This window comes from Medicago sativa, chromosome 7 (assembly GCF_051527215.1).
Source record: "Medicago sativa cultivar Bolivia chromosome 7, Bolivia_mono, whole genome shotgun sequence".
NCBI lineage: Eukaryota > Viridiplantae > Streptophyta > Magnoliopsida > Fabales > Fabaceae > Medicago > Medicago sativa.
The window spans coordinates 21,464,141-21,473,277 of NC_140755.1; positions in this window are offsets into that span (position 1 = coordinate 21,464,141).

Here is a 9,137-nt window from a genome sequence, read left to right on the forward strand (position 1 = left end):
ATAGGAACTATTACATTCTTTGATTCGATAAGGCTCGACCACTTTAAGCCCTTTTTAGTGAAAGGAAAAAGGTAAAAAACGAGTAAAATCCGTAAATTAACAAAGATATTAACTTAACCCCCATTTTGGCCGTTTTTGAAAATTATTAAATCAACCGTGGATGTCGTAGATATGCTTGTTATATTTTCTAGGAACTATTCCATGGTTCAATTCGATAAGGCTAGGCCACTTTACGCCTTTTTTAGTGAAAGAAAAAGGTTCAAAAACGAGTAAAATCCGTAAATTAACAAGGAAGTTAACCTAACCCCCATTTTGGCCGTTTTTGAAAATTCAAATATAAACCATGGAAGTCATAGACATGCTTGTTAGATTTCCTAGGAACTATTACATTGTTCGATTCGGTAAGGCTAGGCCACTTTATGCCTTTTTTAGTGAAAGAATAAGGATCAAAATCGAGTAAAATCCGTAAATTAACAAGGAAATTCACTTTCCCACCATTTTGGTCGTTTTTGAAATTTCTCAAATCAACCATGGAAGTCGTAGATATGCTCGTTAGATTTCCTAGGAACTATTACACGCTTCGATTCGATAAGGCTCGACCAGTTTAGGCCGTTTTTAGGGAAAGAAAAATGGTCAAAAAGGAGTAAAATTCGTAAATTTACAAGGAAATTAACTTAACCCCCATTTTGGCCGTTTTTGAAAATTTTAAAATCAACCATGGAAGTCCTAGATATGCTCGTTAGATTACCTAGGAACTATTACATGCTTTGATTCGATAAGGCTAGGCCACTTTATGCCTTTTTTAGTGAAAGAAAAAAGGTCAAAAACGAGTAAAATCCGTAAATTAACAAGGAAGTTAACCTAACCCCCATTTTGGCCGTTTTTGAAAATTCTAAAATCAACCATGGGAGTAATAGATATGCTCGTTAGATTTCCTAGGAACTATTACATGCTTCGATTCGATAAGGCTAGGCCACTTTATGCCTTTTTTAGTGAAAGAAAAAAGGTCAAAAACGAGTAAAATCCGTAAATTAACAAGGAAATTAACTTAACCCCCATTTTGGCCGTTTTTGAAACTTATAAAATCAACTGTGGATGTCGTAGATATGCTTGTTATATTTTCTAGGAACTATTCCATGGTTCGATTCGATAAGGCTGGACCACTTTATGTCTTTTTTAGTGAAAGAAAAATGGTCAAAAACGAGTAAAATTCGTAAATTTACAAGGAAATTAACTTAACCCCCATTTTGGCCGTTTTTGAAAATTCTAAAATCAACCATGGAAGTCCTAGATATGCTCGTTAGATTTCCTAGGAACTATTACATGCTTCGATTCGATAAGGCTAGGCCACTTTATGCCTTTTTTATTGAAAGAAAAAGGGTATAAAACGAGTAAAATCCGTAAATTAACAAGGAAGTTAACATAACCCCCATTTTGGCCGTTTTTGAAAATTCTAAAATCAACCATGGGAGTAATAGATATGCTCGTAAGATTTCTTAGGAACTATTACATGCTTTGATTCGATAAGGCTAGGTCACTTTATGCCTTTTTTAGCGAAAGAAAAAAGGTCAAAAACGAGTAAAATCCGTAAATTAACAAGGAAATTAACTTAACCCCCATTTTGGCCGTTTTTGAAAATTCAAATATAAACCATGGAAGTCGTAGATATGCTTGTTAGATTTCCTAGGAACTATTACATTGTTCAATTCGATAAGGCTAGGCCACTTTATGCCCGTTTTAGTGAAAGAAAAAGGATCAAAATCGAGTAAAATCCGAAATTTAACAAGGAAGTTAACTTAATCCCCATTTTGGCCGTTTTTGAAAATTCTAAAATCAACCATGGAAGTCATGGATATGCATATTATGTTTCCTAGGAACTATTACATGCTTCTATTCGATAAGGCTATGCCACATTATGCCTTTTTTAGTGAAAGAAAAATGATCAAAAACGAGTAAAATCCGTAAATTAACAAGGAAATTAACTTAACCCTCATTTTGGCTGTTTTTGAAAATTCTAAAATAAACCATGGAAGTCGTAGATATGCTTATTAGATTTCCTATTAACTATTACATGCTTCGAGTCGATAAGGCTAGGCCACTTTATGCCCTTTTTAGTGAAAGAAAAAGGGTCAAAAACGAGTAAAATCCGTAAATTAACAAGGAAGTTAACCTAACCCCCATTTTGGCAGTTTTTGAAAATTCTAAAATCAACCATGGGTGTAATAGATATGCTCGTTAGATTTCCTAGGAACTATTACATGCTTCGATTCGATAAGGCTAGGCCACTTTATGCCTTTTTTAGTGAAAGAAAAAAGGTCAAAAACGAGTAAAATCCGTAACTTAACAAGGAAGTTAACCTAACCCCCATTTTGGCCGTTTTTGAAAATTCTAAAATCAACCTTGGGAGTAATAGATATGCTCGTTAGATTTCCTAGGAACTATTACATGCTTCTATTCGATAAGTCTATGCCACATTATGCCTTTTTTAGTGAAAGAAAAAAGGTCAAAAACGAGAAAAATCCGTAAATTAACAAGGCAATTAACTTAACCCTCATTTTGGCCGTTTTTGAAAATTCAAATATAAACCATGGAATTCGTAGATATGCTTGTTAGATTTCCTAGGAACTATTACATTGTTCGATTCGATAAGGCTAGGCCACTTTATGCCCGTTTTAGTGAAAGAAAAAGGATCAAAATCGAGTAAAATCCGAAAATTAACAAGGAAGTTAACTTAACCCCCATTTTGGCCGTTTTTGAAAATTCTAAAATCAACCATGGAAGTCATGGATATGCATATTATGTTTCCTAGGAACTATTACATGCTTCGATTCGATAAGGCTATGCCACATTATGCCTTTTTTTTGAAAGAAAAATGGTCAAAAACGAGTAAAATCCGTAAATTAACAAGGAAATTAACTTAACCCCCATTTTGGCTGTTTTTGAAAATTCTAAAATAAACCATGGAAGTCGTAGATATGCTTGTTAGATTTCCTAGGAACTATTTGCGAATATATGCCTTGACAGGAATACTATGGTTTTGATGATTGACAAAATAAGTCCTAGAAGAACAAAGATGCAAAAAGCGGAAAAGAAGATTCAAGCTTTCAAGTCTTGAGTTTTATTTTTATTTATATTAGGACTTTATTGTAAGTGGATAAAAAGCTCTCAAGAAAATAAATCACACACTCACAATGTTTTTACTCATATAAAATAATTTTACATGAAAATATTTTTGCATGAAAAATCATAATTAATTTTGGAAATTGCATAAATGATTTTGACATTAAAAATATCTTGAGCATCATTTTAAATAAAATCATAATTTAAATATACAAAAGAAAATGCTCCTGGACGTTTTTCTTTTGGTCCATAATTGATTGAGGAAAATCATATAGTTGATTTAGATATGGCTCCACATTAAAATAGTTTTATGTATCTTTACCATATCAATGAGATAATCAACTATGAGTTTTGACATAATCCATTATGAGTTATTTAATGCCTTAACGTGTCTTTTTTTCTCAAACCATGATTGACTTTGTTTTATATCCGTTGGCATTAAAACATTTGGTGACCATTGGCAAATTTATTTAATGGCTTTACAAATTTTGTTCAACGACTATTTTTTTCTTCAAGAACCTGATTACCATTTTCATATAAATAGGTGCCTCGTGCTATCACTTTTTTAACAACTCATATCTGCACTAAACATTGTTAAAAATATTATTCATCACTCTCATTATTTTTACACTTGCTAATTTATTTTATTGAGAGCTATTTTATACTACATAGTTGAGTTGTAGTACTTGTGCTTCAATTTGTTATATCTACACATTTGGTGTATTATTTAATTATTGTAACTCTTATTTGTATTGGGTGCGATCCCAAGGTTTCAAGAGAGGTGATATCTCTTGGTTTCAGAGACTCTTCTACAAAGGATTGTTTTGTTTGGAGAGTGCTCGTTATTTGTAAAGGTTACCGGCTTATCCTAATTAAAAGCTTGAGCAGTGAAAATCTCAAGGGGCTTTTCCTTGGGGACTAGACTAGGCCTTGTTGTTTTAGGCCGAACTAGTATAAATTTCTTGTGTCTTTTCTCTCTTCCCTTATCTCTTTTATTTTTGTTGTTGTTTATTTTACCTTAACATCTTTATTTTCCGCATTTATTAAAAACTTCTATAAGTACTTTTTTCTACTTTGGTTAAAATATTTTTTAGTGCTTATTTTATAAACTTCTTAAAGATCACAATTCACCCCCCTCTTGTGTGTTTGAAGTCACTTGTTCAACAAGTGGTATCAGAGCTTGAACTCTTGTTAAGGACTAATCGTCTCAAGAGGCAAGATGACTTCAAACAACAATTCCATAAATTGTCCCCCATCTTTCAATGGTGAAGGGTATGGTTATTGGAAAGAGAGAATGAAAATTTTCATTGAGGGAGTTGATTGTGATATTTGGGATGCTATTGAAAATGGTCCATTTATTCCCACTCATTTAGTCAATAATGTTGTGGTGAATAAACCAAGATCCCTTTGGACCAAAAATGAAAAGAAAAAGGTTCAATACAATTTGAAAGCTAAGAACATTATCACCGCTTCATTAAGCATTGATGAATTCTATCGTGTATCAAATTGTACAACCGCCAAAGAAATGTGGGACACCCTTAAATTGACCCATGAAGGTACTACTGAGGTCAAAAGGGCTCGAATGAACACATTGACTCATGAGTTTGAATTATTTAGGATGAAATCGGGAGAAAGCATCCAAGATATGCAAAAACGATTTATCCATATAATTAATCATCTTAGAGCACTTGGAAAAACTTTCAATAACGAGGATTTAATTAATAAAGTTCTTAGATGCTTGAGTCGAAGTTGGCTTCCAAAAGTGACCGCGATTTGTGAATCTAAAGATTTATCTTTTATGTCTTTGGCAACTTTGTTTGGAAAATTGCAGGAACATGAGCTTGAATTGAATCGACTCATTGAAAGTGAAGAAGGTGAAAAGAAGAAGAATGGTCTTGCACTCAAAGCTAGGAACAATGAAAGAACTTCCTTCAATCCAAAATGTTATAAGTGTGGTGAAAAGGGTCACATAAAATCCAGTTGTCCTTTAAGTCAAAAAAGATATACAAAAGGAAAGAGGGCTTACATCGCTTGGGATGACAAAGACACAAACTCATCCAATGAATCAGAAAATGAAGTAGCATATTCTTGTTTCATGGCAAACCATGAAGAAGATGAGGTAAATTCTATTGAATCTGAATATGATTTAACTTATGATGAGTTATTTACTATTTGTAAAGAATTAAATGATGAGTCAACTAAGCTTAGAAAAATTGTTTCTACCTCTAAGAAAACTATTTCTACTCTTGAATCAAAAATTGATATTTTAAATAAGGAAATAGAAATTCTTAAAGAGAAACAAGTTTTTGTAAGTGAAGTTTCTTCTTGTACCTATTGTGAAAATAAAAAGGAAAATATTTTAAAGTGTGATGATTGCAATATTTTGAAAATTGAAATTGAGGATTTGCAAAACACACTTGCAAAATTCACAATGGGAAGAGAAAACTTGAACGTCATTTTGGGAAATCAAAAGGGAACCTATAATAAAGCCGGTTTGGGCTATCATCCAAAAAATCATGAAAAACTTTTTAGAAAATTCTTTCGTCCAAACAAAACCTCAAGTTCCCCTTTTGTTAAATGTTTTAATTGTGGAAGAGAAGTTCATACATCCTCTATTTGTAATTTAAGAAAGAACAATGATATGAATGGTAAATGGAAGTGGATTCCAAAGGGAACTTTGCCTAATGCTAACTCTCAAGGACCCAAAATGTTTTGGGTACCAAAAGAGAAAACTTGATTTTGTTTTGTAGGTGTGCTTGAATGGCAAGAACTAAAATTGGTACAATTATAAAGGCTATCAAAGCACATGGAAGGGGGAGAAAAAAAAAACTCCTATTATTACAAAAATATTGGGTATACATCATATGGTCACTTTACCAAAAGTTCTTCTCCAAAATGAAATTGCAAATTCAAGAGAAGCAAAAATGGTTTATTCTTTTCACTTATTATTTTTTTTTATTTTTTCTTTAAATTTTCCTGAATATATGCCTTGCCATGATTGTTTCTTTCCCGCTTTTTGATAATGCCAAAAGGGGGAGAGTTATGTGATTTGCATGTTTCAGGGGGAGTGGATTTTAGTTGTTTGCATATAGTGAGGGGGAGCAAAATCTGCGCTTATCTCTGTCATATATTTTATTATTTGATTATTATTGTACTAACCCTTTCATTGAGCAAATCACTCCAAGAGATGTTTGTCATCATCAAAAAGGGGGAGAATGTGAATATATGCCTTGACAGGAATACTATGGTTTTGATGATTGACAAAATAAGTCCAAGAAGAACAAAGATGCAAAAAGCGGAAAAGAAGATTCAAGCTTTCAAGTCTTGAGTTTTATTTTTATTTATATTAGGACTTTATTGTAAGTGGATAAAAAGCTCTCAAGAAAATAAATCACACACTCACAATGTTTTTACTCATATAAAATAATTTTACATGAAAATATTTTTGCATGAAAAATCATAATTAATTTTGGAAATTGCATAAATGATTTTGACATTAAAAATATCTTGAGCATCATTTTAAATAAAATCTTAATTTAATTATACAAAAGAAAATGCTCCTGGACGTTTTTCTTTTGGTCCATAATTGATTGAGGAAAATCATATAGTTGATTATGATATGGCTCCACATTAAAATAGTTTTATGTATCTTTACCATATCAATGAGATAATCAACTATGAGTTTTGACATAGGTGGCATTTAGGGTGGGGAGGGGAAAGAATTTCCCACCATGGGAAAGTAGATTTTGACCATCAGATTAAAGAGGAACACAGATTTTATGATGGTTTGTCCACACTATATTATCCATCAACATTTTCTCCCCTCCACGCTGTATTCATCTTCCATCTTGGTATTCGTTTGCAATCCACATCAATGGAAAACAATCTCTGTATTTTTTCCTATGCCAAAGCAATGAAAAAAAACGCTAACCCTTGTGCAATAATCTTTCTCTGATTCACTCCTTCAAAAAACTTTCTCTAATTCACTGTCATTTCTCGGGGAAAACACTAAATTCCCCCATTCTCTCAAAAAAAAAAAATCCCACTAATTCAAAGTGAAAGTTAATGCTCTTTAAATTTGTTTAATTCTAGCTAAGGGAAAAAACATTAGCCTCCCCATTCATGTTGAAGAAAACAAATCTTCAGAATATCTGGGTTATTAAATACACTTAATATCTTTGGACGCTATTTTTTCTTTACTCATATATTTGATTCTTAGGAACTCTAGTTAATATTGATAGTAATTTATATAAAAGCAAAATATCGATGCACCTCAAGATTGATGGTGTTGGTGGTGGTGAGTTGGTGGGATGAAGGAGAGAGATGGTGGTGAAAGATAGTGACAAAAAATATAGTGTTGAGAGTGTATGATAAGATTGTGTTATTTACTTAATCTAATGGTTGAAACTTACTTTCCCATGGTGGGGAATTCTTTCCCTCACCCACCCTAAATGCCACCTTTGACATAATCCATTATGAGTTATTTAATGCCTTAACGTGTCTTTTTTTCTCAAACCATGATTGACTTTGTTTTATATCCGTTGGCATTAAAACATTTGGTGACCGTTGGCAAATTTATTTAATGGCTTTACAAATTTTGTTCAACGACTATTTTTTTCTTCAAGAACCTGATTACCATTTTCATATAAATAGGTGCCTCGTGCTATCACTTTTTTAACAACTCATATCTGCACTAAACATTGTTAAAAATATTATTCATCACTCTCATTATTTTTACACTTGCTAATTTATTTTATTGAGAGCTATTTTATACTACATAGTTAAGTTGTAGTACTTGTGCTTCAATTTGTTATATCTACACATTTGGTGTATTATTTAATTATTGTAACTCTTATTTGTATTGGGTGCGATCCCAAGGTTTCAAGAGAGGTGATATCTCTTGGTTTTAGAGACTCTTCTACAAAGGATTGTTTTGTTTGGAGAGTGCTCGTTATTTGTAAAGGTTACCGGCTTATCCTAATTAAAAGCTTGAGCAGTGAAAATCTCAAGGGGCTTTTCCTTGGGGACTAGACTAGGCCTTGTTGTTTTAGGCCGAACTAGTATAAATTTCTTGTGTCTTTTCTCTCTTCCCTTATCTCTTTTATTTTTGTTGTTGTTTATTTTACCTTAACATCTTTATTTTCCGCATTTATTAAAAACTTCTATAAGTACTTTTTTCTACTTTGGTTAAAATATTTTTTAGTGCTTATTTTATAAACTTCTTAAAGATCACAATTCACCCCCCTCTTGTGTGTTTGAAGTCACTTGTTCAACAAGTGGTATCAGAGCTTGAACTCTTGTTAAGGACTAATCGTCTCAAGAGGCAAGATGACTTCAAACAACAATTCCATAAATTGTCCCCCATCTTTCAATGGTGAAGGGTATGGTTATTGGAAAGAGAGAATGAAAATTTTCATTGAGGGAGTTGATTGTGATATTTGGGATGCTATTGAAAATGGTCCATTTATTCCCACTCATTTAGTCAATAATGTTGTGGTGAATAAACCAAGATCCCTTTGGACCAAAAATGAAAAGAAAAAGGTTCAATACAATTTGAAAGCTAAGAACATTATCACCGCTTCATTAAGCATTGATGAATTCTATCGTGTATCAAATTGTACAACCGCCAAAGAAATGTGGGACACCCTTAAATTGACCCATGAAGGTACTACCGAGGTCAAAAGGGCTCGAATGAACACATTGACTCATGAGTTTGAATTATTTAGGATGAAATCGGGAGAAAGCATCCAAGATATGCAAAAACGATTTATCCATATAATTAATCATCTTAGAGCACTTGGAAAAACTTTCAATAATGAGGATTTAATTAATAAAGTTCTTAGATGCTTGAGTCGAAGTTGGCTTCCAAAAGTGACCGCGATTTGTGAATCTAAAGATTTATCTTTTATGTCTTTGGCAACTTTGTTTGGAAAATTGCAGGAACATGAGCTTGAATTGAATCGACTCGTTGAAAGTGAAGAAGGTGAAAAGAAGAAGAATGGTCTTGCACTCAAAGC